The sequence below is a fragment of the Papio anubis genome, chromosome 4 (assembly GCF_008728515.1).
Source record: "Papio anubis isolate 15944 chromosome 4, Panubis1.0, whole genome shotgun sequence".
Taxonomy (NCBI): Eukaryota; Metazoa; Chordata; class Mammalia; order Primates; family Cercopithecidae; genus Papio; species Papio anubis.
In genome coordinates, this window is record NC_044979.1 from 181,087,081 (window position 1) to 181,100,006 (window position 12,926).

Genomic DNA, 12,926 nt, shown 5'->3' on the forward strand with positions numbered 1-12,926 from the left:
ATAGTGCCTGCTTTTTAATCTGGTAAATACTAGGTATATTGTAATAAACCTGAATGTTCTTGGAAATCATAAAATGCTTGAAAATAGTTTTGCCTCCTTTTTAAGATTTTGCATGTGTTCATAATCAGTGCCTGTTTCTGGAATGTAATTCATTAGGATAACAGCTGGATCTTGATGTTTCATCTGAGTTTCGTTTTGTTTGAGACAGGGTCTTGCTCTGTTGCCCAGGCTGGAGTGCAATGACGCGATCATAGCTCACTGCAGCCTCAACCTCCTGGGCCCAAGTGATCCTTTCACCCCAGCCTCCCGAGTAGCTGGGACTACAGGTGCGTGTCACCACACCTGGCTATTTTTTTTTTTTTTAAATGGAGACTAGGTCTCCCTCTGTTGCTTGTGCTGGTCTCAAATTCTAGACCAGCCATGACTCAAGCGATCCTTCTGCCCTGGCCCCCAACAGTGCTGGGATTACAGGTGTGAGCCACTCTGCCTGGCCTCATCCGAATTTTTTGGAAGTGTTTCCTTGCTGCCTAAATTCTATAGAGGGGCCTCCAGGGAACAAAGTGAGTCCCCCTGCTTGGGCACTGGCATTCCTGTCCGCACAGCAGTGGGGGACATCCCAGGCTAGGGCTAATGGCTGTCCACAGGGTAGGGCCTTGCATCTCCATCACTTGGCTCCATTAGACGGTAGAGTTTGGTTGGGGTCTGCAGCATGCCAGGCACCTTGGACGCTTCACAAATGTGTTACCAGATTTTTAAAAATGTGTTTCTGCTATAACTGAGGATGTGGACTGTTGCAACAGGAAAAGCTGAAAGCTTTGCTAGAGATGAGGCTTTGCGGTATAGCTCAGGTAGTGCTACCTGCACGTAAAGGGTAACTTTTTAGCAGACTATAGCAAAGGCGGGGAGAGAGTGGGGAGACCTACGGGGGAAGGTGGGGGCACCTACAGTTGCAGGGTGGGCACCAGTTGTCAGGAGTTGACAGGAGGGCTTAGCCAGGAATAGCTGGTGTCTCCTTACCATGACCTGCTGTGACCTGTAGAATCGTGTCTGACCATTGCTGGAGGATGCAGTACTGAATTCAAGTAACAAGGTGTCCCGTGAACCCCCCACAGTCAGACGGGTGAGGGGTGGGGAGGATCATGCGGGGTGTGGGCGGTGTGCCTGGCATCGGCCCTGCCAAGTTCGTCGGGTAACGTGATGCTTCTCCCTTGCTTTTTGGTAGATGGACAGTGTCTCACCCTCGGGGAGCAGGTGGGCAGCAGGACAGGCGGCCCCAGGCCGGGAGAAGGAGGCACTCCCAGGTACTCTCGTCTGCCCCCTGCTGGTGACCTGGCTGCCCGGCCCCGTCCTGTTCCGGATGATGGCTCACCTGTGACCCTGCCTGCCCGGCCCAGCTTCGCCCCCATGCCTGCCTGTCCCTGGCCTCAGTGCTGTCGGCTGACCTACCTCAGCCCACACCCCGCCCCCTTTTTCCCCACCCCATGGGGCCGATCCTGACTTCTGGTTGCTCCCTTTGCTTGACCGTTCTCTCGAGGTTCTTAACCCTGAACTGCACCTACTCCCACTGACCTCACTCACTATGGGCCGCCATGAGGGCCCCTGCAGAGGCGATGCTAACAGCCTCTCGTGCTGACCTGCTTCTTGGCTATTTCCTTGTACAGGGTAATTTGTAGTGGAATGAGAAAAAGGTGTTGTATTTCTTAAACAACATGATCTGGAGTATGTGGTGACTGTAAACTTTTCATCTCTGCAGAATGTGAATGACTCGCCAGTCACAGGGCGGTTCTCCTCAGGTTAGAAACACAGTGGAGCGAATGACACGTTTCAGTTAGAAATGGTTTTAGGAATAATTCTAGATGAGGTCGGAAGAATTGAATTGCTTTCCAGATCCAACAGACTTACTCAGCCACCGGTAACTAAATACATGCTCTGTGCCCGGCTCTGTCCTAGGCTTGGAACACATTCTCAGTGAGCGCACACAAATGGCTGTGTCCCCAGAGCTGACCGTCCTGTGTGTGCTTCATACCTGAGAAAAGGAGATGGCATACTCAGCAGATCGAGGACGGGGCACGAAGCAGAGGCCAGGAGTGAGTGAGTGTGTGCACACGTGTGGGTGCATGTGTCTGCACATGCAAGTGTGCACGCATGTTTGTGCATACGTAGTGTGTGCACATTGTGTGTGTGAGTGCATGCACGTGTGTGATTGTGCACGTAGTGTACCTGCATGTGTGCGAGGGTGAGTGTGTGCATGTGAGTTGTGCATGTGTGCATGAGTGGGTGCATGTGTACGTGTGCTTATGTGCCTATGAGTGCACGAGTGTATGCATATGTGTTTGTGATCGTGTCTTTTCATGTGTGTATGTGTACACGTGTGTGCATGCATACATGCAGTTGGGGGTTGCCAGTGTTCAATAGGGCCGTCAGGGTTGGCTTCATTGAGAAGGTGATGTTAAAGGAAAGATGAGGGTGTGAGCCATGGATGAGGAGCAGTCTGGGCAGAGGAGCCCCCAGCATGAAGGCTTTAAGGTGGAGAACAACCCGGGGCCAGTGTGGCGGGAGTAGAGCGAGTAAGGACGAGAAGAGCTTCAGGGGATGAGTTCCAGGAGGTGAAGAGCAGGTCATTTGTGGCCCCCTGGCGTCCTAAGAGCTTTTGCTCTGAGTGGGAGCCATTGCTTCTTGTCTTGAGCAGGGGAGGGACCTGAGCCGAGTTAGGTTCTCGCCAAATTGCTCTGGTGTCTGGGTAAAGAGTAGTCTGTCGGCCAGGCGCGGTGGCTCATGCCTGTAATCCCAGCACTTTGGGAGGCCAACACAGGTAGATCACGAGGTCAGGAGATTGAGACCATCCTGGCTAACACAGTGAAACCCTGTCTCTACTAAAAATACAAAAAATGTAGCCAGGTGTGGTAGCAGGCGCCTGTAGTCCCAGCTACTCGGGAGACTGAGGCAGGAGAATGGCGTGAACCCGGGAGGCGGAGCTTGCGGTGAGCTGAGATCCGGCCACTGCACTCCAGCCTGGGTGACTGAGCAAGACTCCGTCTCAAAAAAAAAACAAAACAAAAAAGAATAGTCTCTCAGGGGATCCAGCGGGGAAGCAGAGACCAGCGAGGAGGCTCTACCTGGACCCAGGTGAGAGGTGGTCCCAAGGACACCATGAGAGGGTCAGATTCGGGATCAGTTTGCAGGTAGGACCTTCAAACGGAGTGGAAGTGACCTGTGGGACGAGGGAGTTGAGGTGACTGCGGGGCTCTAGGCCCGATTAGCAGGAGGGACGGAGTTGTGTCCAGCACTTGCGACGAAGGCAGCCAAGGTGAGGCGCTGTGCCATTCAGGCAGAGCAGTGAGCACACAGTTGGATAGAGAGACGCAGGAGAGGTGGACTTGTGCCTGATTGGTCCTTCCATGATGTTTTATGCCGGGAAATGGCATGGGTGGTCCAGGGGCCATCTGCGGAGAGAAGAGGAGCGAGGACCGAGGCCTGGGGCACCCCTCCCTTGGCAGGCTGGGATGCACCAGAGGAACAAGCAGAGTCTGAGCCTAAGGGACCAGCGAGGGACCCAGGAGACGCAAAAGCTGAGGGCATTGCCTCATCACAGAGGACAGAGAGTCTCAATCCTGGGGACAGGTCGGGTAAGGGGAGAGCCAGGAATGAGACACCAGTGCTCACGCAGGTCCTTGGGGGTCTTGAGCAGTTTTAGACTTGGCAGGCAACAAAAGCAAAAGCGGGGTGCTCTGGAGACGGAGAAGGACAGCAGAAGGGCTGGGGCAGCAAGGTGGAGTTTTGAAGAGTTTTACTACAAAGGAAAAGAGAGTAGTAGGGGAAAAGGAAGCCACAGTTTTATTTGAGAGTGGAAGAAACAGTAGGTTGTTTCTGTGCAGGTCACAGCAACCAGCAGAGCTCTCCCAAGGGCAGGAGAACCACTGGGGCAGCCTTGGGATGCCCAGGACGGGGGTGGGCTCAGTAGAGGGGCTGGCCAACCCACCGAGGCCAGCATCTTGGAGTGGTGAAGGTGCAGAGATGGTGGGGTCCATCCCAGGAAGCCCCTCACAACAAGGCTGTGTTGGTCGTCAGCCCAGCATGGGAAGGGGGAGGTTTGAAGACAGGAATCGGTATGAGATATGCATATTTATATGTTTTTGATGTATGATAAAAGGCAGTTTCATATGGTTCAGTGTCAGGTGCATGCAGTAGAATTTGGAAGGCTGGGAGCATGGCCAGGCCAGGAAGTGGGTGTTGTCACTGGTGTGTGTGGCCTTCCTGTGGTCTGGTCTGGCGTACACTGAACCGTTTGTGTTCTCCTCCAGTTGTGTGCAGCTCCAGAGGCTAGGCACGGAATTGGCAGAGAGTGAGACTTTAATAGGGTGTGACTTTTGTCAAGCAAGGACAAGGAAGCAAGCGGGGAGCCAGATACGAAGGCAGAGAGGAGACAATCATCTCGCGGCATGATCTGGGCTAGGGAAGGAGAGAAGCTCGGGAGGGAGGTGTGCAACAGCTGGAAGGCATGTGGCCGCCAACAACTTTCTTTTTCCAGTTGGTGGCAATCATAAGTCAATCTCTATCAAAGTAGAATACAACTAAGAAAAATTTTTAAAATACAACTACCTCTTCAACTTAGAGAATAGTACTACTTGGTTTCCTTGGTAACTGTCAACCGCTTGACTAACTGCACAGCAAGTGTTAGGTCGTGGCTCAGGGTAATTACAGACAACAGAGAAATTGCAGGGTAAGGCTTAAATAAACATAAAGCAACTACATAGTTAGGTCCTGCTCCTGAAAGCGAGGATGCAGTTCATTTCCAGCGCTGGGCTGCACTCAGGAGCCTCATGCCCAGTCCCCATCCTAGGGCAGTGCCCGCCCTCAGGCTGACAGCCTTTCCTTTCCTTGCTTCAGTCGCTTGGGTGTGAGTCCTGCTTCTCCCGTCTTCTCTGTGCTGGGACCTCAGGCAAGCTGACTCCAAGCCTACCTGGCCCAGGCAACTGCAGGGCCACCCTTCCCAGCGCCAGGCTGTGAAGCAGTTGGAGGCCAGGCCCGGGGCTCCAGACTACTGTGTTGAGGTTAATCTTACCAACCAGAACTTTAAAAATTATGTTTCCAGCCTTTATTTGAAAGTGGGAGAAACAGTAGCTTGTTTCTGTGCCGGTTGCAGCAACCCACAGAGCTGCAGCAAGGGCAGGAGAACCGCTGGGGCAGCCTTGGGATGCCAGGAGGGGCGGACTCAGTGGAGGGTCCAGCTGGCCCACCGAGGCCAGCGTCTGGCAGTGATGAAGGTGCAGAGAAGGTGGGGGCCCTCCCAGGAAGCCCCTCTGGGATAAGAGGTTAGCTTATCTATTGTCTGTGGAAAGAAAACCTAAATAGAGTTTTCTTTTTTAAAAAAGACAGCACAAGTTGGTCTTCTGGTGATTGTAACAGGATGGTCACCAGAGTAACAGTAATCTACTGACACCCTGAACCAGAATCTCTAGAAAAGACAGAAATTTTAAAACACCAGCAACAACAGAAATTCATGATGTTCTAGGAGACAGGGATGACTGCAGTCAGAGGACCAGATGTCTTGATTGATTATTAAGAGATAGAAACAGGCGGCCGGGTGCGGTGGCTCAAGCCTGTAATCCCAGCACTTTGGGAGGCCGAGACGGGCGGATCACAAGGTCAGGAGATCGAGACCATCCTGGCTAACCCGGTGAAACCCCGTCTCTACTAAAAAAATACAAAAAACTAGCCGGGCGAGGTGGCGGCACCTGTAGTCCCAGCTACTCGGGAGGCTGAGGCAAGAGAATGGTGTGAACCCGAAAGGCGGAGCTTGCAGTGAGCTGAGATCCGGCCACTGCAGTACAGCCTGGGCGACAGAGCGAAACTCCATCTCAAAAAAAAAAAAAAAAAAAAAAAAAGATAGAAATAGGCAATGTTTGTGGAATCAAAACACCACAGAAGACACGCAGAGAAGAGTGGAAGTTAGGACACTCAGCTCAGATTAGTGGACTCAGGGAGTTGGAGAGGGTTGGCTGGCAGCACTAACTCAGAGGAGCAGAGTCAAGTATCCCCCTCAAACCCCCCGACTTTGGGCCCAGGCAGTCAGAAGGTGTGTTGGGGCCAGCAACCAACTTCAGAGAGGGACAGGGAGCCAATTCCAGGAGACTAAAGATTGTCACATGCAGTCCAACGACACCCCTCCCTCTCCCCGCTGCAATACCCGAGGCTGACGAAAGTTGACAGGAACAGTATCCAGGATGAGCAAACCAAGCCTCTCCAAAGCAAAACTGCCGACAAGCTGGGAACCACAGCACGCTGGAGGGAAACTGGCAGCAGGAGAAAGCAGCAGTGAGCACGGCAGAAAGAAGACATGGGGCCGCCTTCAGGATGGAGACTAGGTCAGACACACGGCTCCTTCAAAGGGAGCACCAAAGGCCTTGAAGAGTGGACGGTCAAAATGGCACAGCCAGGAAGGCAGGACTCACAGAAGGCAGCATGAAGAGTGACTAGCCACGGACTATTGAGAACGCAGACCCAGAGCTGTTACTGCACTCAAGACGTCAAAGACCGAGAGCTATTCCCGAGCGCAGACTGAGGACCAGCGAGTCCAGGACTCGCTGATGCAGAGCTCCAGGACTGACAGGCGAGGAGAGCGAGAGGAAAAGCTGAGGCTGAGTGCGATACTGAGAAGCTCCATATTCTGTTTAACAGGAGTCTGAGGACCAGGAAAGAGAGAAGATTGAGGGGAAGACGATGGAGACATCCTAGAAGATCATCTCCCCGAGCACAGAGCGCATCACAGGACTGACCAGTGTTGAGTGGGCATGGGGAAAACACGGCTGCCAGGACCTGTGAGGACCGAGTTCGGAGTTCCAGATACTGTGGACAGCAGAGACTCCACAGGGGCTCTGCAGGAGGAGACGGGAGGCAATAGCCTCTACAAAGCTCTGGCTGGTGATTGGCATCAGGCTTCTCAATGAGAAATTGTACTCTAGATTTAATTGGAACAGTATCTTCAAAATACTCGGGAAAATGATTTCAAACCTGGAATTTTAGACACAGACAGACTAGAATTCAAATTGAAGGGCAAAGGAAAAGTGCCTTCAGATAGTGAAGGACTCAGAGGTTACCAGCCTTATCCCTAATACCCTGACAAAACTAAGAAAAAGACAACTATCTATGAAAGAAAACAAGTTTTGATTCCACAAATAATGGTGAGGAAAGTATCCAGAGTAATACGTACTAGTCTAAATCACTGTTGGTGTATATTGGTATGCAAATTAAAATACTATTTGAAATCAAAATCTCAAGTATATGTATCTATATATAATGATGAGAAGGAGAAAAATGAAAGCTTACTAAACTTCAGGGTTTTGTTTTTTTTTTTCAGGGGGAATTTATAGATGCTAGTCTCCTCCATAGTGTAGAAATGAAGGCTTAAATGGATTAATGATTTACAAGGAACGACTAAATGATTTACAAGGAACCCTGGCTCTACAGAAAATTTACAAGTTAGCTGGGTGTAGTGGTGCATGCATGTGGTCCCAGCTCCTCCAGAGGCTGAGGTGGGATTATCGCTTGAGTCTAGGAGTTTGAGGTGTAGCAAGCCATGACTGTGCCTCTGCACTCCGGCCCAGGTGACAGAGCGAGACCCCGTCTCTAAACATACATAAGTAAATAGGAGCCCCCCGAGGAACAGGGACGGATGCATGACTTCACATCTTGAACAGGAAAAATTTCAGAACAAAGAAAACCTCATCAGTTCACCAAAAGGTGTAGTAGAAGGGAAAACATTTGAAATCATAGAAAATATATAAGGCAAGACATTATGTAGACATTAATTCAAATACAGGGTTAGATTTCTCTACTAAGAGGCAGACCTCAGATTGTCTTAAAAATGACCCAGAGGTCAGGTGTGGTAGCTGACGCCTATAATCCCAGTGCTTTGGGAGGCTGAGGCGGGCGGATCACGAGGTCAGAAGATCAAGACCATCCTGGCTTGGATCTTTTGGATGGATCAAGACCATCCAAAAAAAAAAAAAAAAGAGTCAGAAACAGAGAATTTGTTAATGGGAAGGGCACTGAGCAATGCCAGCCACTAGAAAGCAGACCAGCAACGACATTTTCATGAAAAAGATGAAAGGCATTAAGTGGGACAAAGATACTTCATGTTGGTAAGTTATAATCCTCTAAGAAAATACGATCATCGTGAACTTTTATGTACATAATTACATAGCTGTGAAATTTATGTAGGAAGAAATTCTTTTTTTTTTTTTTTTTTTTTTTTTTTTTTGAGACGGAGTCTCGCTCTGTCGCCCAGGCTGGCGTGCGGTGGCCGGATCTCAGCTCACTGCAAGCTCCGCCTCCCAGGTTCACACCATTCTCCTGCCTCAGCCTCCCGAGTAGCTGGGACTATAGGCGCCTACCGCCACGCCCGGCTAATTTTTTGTATTTTTTTTTAGTAGAGACAGAGTTTCACCGTGTTAGCCAGGATGGTCTCGATCTCCTGACCTCGTGATCCGCCCGCCTCGGCCTCCCAAAATGCTGGGATTACAGGCGTGAGCCACCACGCCCGGCCTGTGGGAAGAAATTCTAAGAATAAGAGATGGATTAATTCAGTACCATAATGGGAAATTTCAATTGACAAATCAAGGGGACCAGAATGTCCGTATGTTTACGAGAAATTTGAAGAACGTTTGTAACCTACTCTCTTTTTGGAAGGGGACACAGAGGACGCTTGTCTTCTTTTTTCTTTTTTTTGCTTTCTTTTCTTTTCTTTTTTTCTTTACCTTCTCTGTCCCTCCAGGACCATTCACAAATATCTCTGCCATGTATTCGATTTTATAGAAAATCTTAATTTTCAAAAGCGGAAATCATAAAGTACAGTAAAAATGAAAAAAAAAACCACAAAATGATAGCCAAAAATAACCCAGACGTCATTATATACTTGGGAATTTTGGAATGCCTTTAAATAAAGCATACTGTTTAAAAAGTAATGAAAATGAGAGAACATTGCATGTCAAACATGAGGGATGTCACAAAAGCAATTCTCAGAAGAAAATGTTGAAAAACCAGAAACGTTTACAATGAATGAACTGGCCATGTGACTCTAAAGATTAGAGAAAGACTTAAAACCAGTTCGAGACAAAGTAGGAAAAATGAATGAAGATAAAAGTAGAGGTTAATACGGTAGAGCATGGAAACTTATTGCTTGGTGCAATAAATTCTGAAAAAGAATCAATAAAATACTTAAACTATTAGCCACTTTGATCAAGAAAGAGAAGGTGTAAAACCTTAAAACTTGGGAAACAGGAAAATAGCACTGCATGTAGGAAGCTGTTAACACTCTCAGAGACTGCTGTTTACAGCCTCTGTGCAAAGAAATTTGGAAATCTAAGTGAACAGTTTTCTACAAAGATGTAAATCAGCAAAACTGCCTCAATGTATGTGACAAGTCTGAAAACACCTGTAATTGTGAGAGTGACTGAAAACGCCATTCAGAGGGCTGCACTCACACCACCTGATGATCCCCTCTGCAGGTGCGTTTCAGCGTGTCCCAAAGAAAGGGTGATGTGTGAGGTCTGTAAACCATCCTGGAGTAAAGAAACAACAAAAGTTCTCCAGATTGTCTGATGAGCTCAGCAATATTGTCATGTAGAAATTGTGCAAGAATTGTTTAAAAAAAAAAAATGTATAGGTAACTGTACCCTCAGGAAACAGATGTGCAATCATAAGTAAAGTGTTAGAGAATTAAATCCAACCTGCACTTAGTTTTAACTATTTTTATTTTCATTTAGGAAGAGCTTTTTACAATTTGGTTGGGAGATTTTGCTGTGTCTCCTGCCTCAGTTTCCTCTTTGGGATGCTGTTCACATGTATTTGCACTTCCTTGTCTGTCTTCTGTGTGTATCACTTCTCTTGAATTCTTTTCATTGGTTTTTAAAAAAATTTTTAAAGTTTTCTATTTTTTGTCTGTTGTGTTTATTTGGTCTTTTTGTGTCTTCTGATTTCATCTTTATTTTTTAAATATTTTTCTTTCTAGTCCCACGTATTTTGTAGTTCTGTGACCTCAGTTTTTTAGTTTTTCTAATTCTGATTTGTATTTTTTCACCTTTTGCACCATAAATGCCTTTTAGCCTATTAAAAAATACTAGATTATGGTTTTTGTGTTTTTCGTTAGCATGTTTTTATAGTGTGTTTATTGTCAGTAAAGATGATACTTAGTTTCTTATTTTCTTTTGTCTTTTAAAAAACTTTATATGGGGTTTGAATTGCGTGAAATTTGTTTCCCAAACCTCTTAGAATGGAAGCATGATTTATAATAGCATTTCTAATTACATAGCTCTTGAAGGCCCTCTTGTGTTATTTTTATGTAAAGTTTAAATATGAGGGCTTAATCAATGAATTTGTAATGTGTCTGGGGACAGAGCATGGAGAATCAGCAGAGAATTAGGTGATAGTACCGGCTCAGTGCTCATGTTCTGATTTTGATCATTGTACTGTGGTTATCTGTACGTTGTTTTGGGGAAACACATGGTACAGTATTTGGGGTGAAAGAGTATGGTGTCTGGTAAACACTCTCAGATGGTGTGGGCCTACAGAGAGAGTGAATATGTGGATGGACAGATGCATGGATCTGTAGAGAAAGTGAATGTGAATGCATGGATGGATGGATGCATGGATCCATAGAGAAAGTGAATGTGTGCATGGATGGGCGAATGCATGGATCCACAGAGAGTGAATGCATGGATGGATGAATGCATTGATCCACAGGAAGTGAATACATGGATAGACAAGTGCATGGATCCATAGAGAGAGTGAATGCATGGATGGACGAGTGCATGGATCCACAGAGAGTGAATGCATGGATGGATGAGTGCATGGATCTGTAAAGAGAGTGAATGCACGGATGGACGAGTGCATGGATCCATAGAGTAAATGCATGGATGGACAAGTGCATGGATCCATAGAGAGAGTGAATGCATGGGTGGATGAGTGCATGGATCCATAGAGAGAGTGAATGCATGGATGGACGAGTGCATGGATCCATAGAGTGAATGCATGGATGGATGAGTGCATAGATCTGTAGAGAGAGTGAATGCTTGGATGGACGAGTGCATGGATCCATAGAGAGAGTGAATGCATGGATGGACGAGTGAATGCATGGATGAATGAGTGCATGGATCCACAGAGAGTGAATGCATGGATGGACGAGTTTATGGATCCATAGAGAGAGTGAATGCATGGATAGACTGGATAGACGAGTTCATGGATCCACAGAGAGTGAATGCATGGATAGACGAGTGCATGGATCCGTAGAGAGAGTGAATGCATGGATGGACGAGTGCATGGATCCATAGAGTGAATGCATGGATAGATGAGTGCATGGATCCATAGAGAGAGTGAATGCATGGATGGATGAGTGCATGGATCCACAGAGAGTGAATGCATGGATGGACGAGTTTATGGATCCATGGAGAGAGTGAATGCATGGATAGACTGGATAGACGAGTTCATGGATCCACAGAGAGTGAATGCATGGATAGACGAGTGCATGGATCCGTAGAGAGAGTGAATGCATGGATGGACGAGTGCATGGATCCATAGAGTGAATGCATGGATGGATGAATGCATGGATCCACAGAGAGTGAATGCGTACATGGATGAATGCATTGATCCATAGAGTGAATGCATGGATGGATGAGTGCATGGATCCATATAGAGAGTAAATGCATGGATGGACGAGTGCATGGATCCACAGAGGGTGAATGCATGGATGGACAAGTACATGGATCCATAGAGAGAGAATGCATGGATGGACGAGTGCATGGATCCATAGAGAGAGTGAATGCATAGATAGACTGGATAGATGAGTTCATGGATCCACCGAGAGTGAATGCATGGATAGATGAGTGCATGGATCCACAGAGAGTGAATGCATGGATGGACAAATGCATGGATCCATAGAGAGTGAATGCATGGATAGATGAGTGCATGGATCCATAGAGAGTGAATGCATGGATGGATGAGTGCATTTATCCATAGAGAGAGTGAATGCATGGATCCTTAGAGAGAGGGAATGCATGGATGGAAGAATGCATGGATCCATAGAGAGAGTGAATGCATCAATGGACGAGTGCATGGATCCGTTGAGACTGAGTGCATGGATAGACAGATACATGGATCCTTAGAGAGAGTGAATGCATGGATGGACAGATGCATGGATCCATAGAGAGTGAATGCATGGATGGACAGATGCATGGATCCATCAACAGAGTGAATGCATGGATGGATGAATGCATGGATCCATAGAGAGAATGTGTGAATGGATGAATGCATAGATTTGTAGAGAGAATGAATGCATGCATGGAGAAATGCATGGATCTGTAGAGAGAGTGAATGCATACATGGATGAATGCATGGATCCACAGAGTGAATGCATGGATGTACGAGTGCATGGATCCATAGAGAGTGAATGCATGGATGTACGAGTGCATGGATCCATAGAGAGTGAATGCATGATGGATGAATGCATGGATCCATAGAGAGAGTGAATGCATGGATAGACGAGTTCATGGATCCATAGAGAGAGTGAATGCATGGATGGATGAGTGCATGGATCCATAGAGAGAGTGAATACAGGAATAGACTGGATAGATGAGTTCATGGATCCACAAAAAGTGAATGCATGGATAGACGAGTGCATAGATCCACAGAGAGAGTGAATGCATGGATGAATGAATGCATGGATCCATAGAGAGAGTGAATGCATTGATGGACGAGTGCATGGATCCATTGAAACTGAATGCATGGATGGACAGATGCATGGATCCTTACAGAGAGTGAACGCATGGATGGACGATGAATGCATGGATCCATCAACAGAGTGAATGCATGGATGGATGAATGCATGAATTCACAGGAGATGGACGTGGAATGGAATGCATAGATTTATAGAG

At 47.3% G+C, this 12,926-nt stretch overlaps 1 protein-coding gene across 19 annotated transcripts in view; it reads left to right on the forward strand.

The window, feature by feature from the left end:
- The window catches only part of PCBP3 (poly(rC) binding protein 3), a 280,894-nt gene that overhangs the window by 141,558 nt on the left and 126,410 nt on the right, over positions 1–12,926 (forward strand). For 3 of the 19 annotated variants that reach the window (XM_031665834.1, XM_031665820.1, XM_031665832.1), the window contains exon 1: positions 1,313–2,087. The exons of 11 other annotated variants lie outside the window; for them this stretch is intronic. The gene's annotated coding sequence lies outside the window, so the exon portion shown is untranslated. 5 more of the 19 variants (XM_031665824.1, XM_031665825.1, XM_031665829.1 and 2 more) reach the window with 5 other exon arrangements.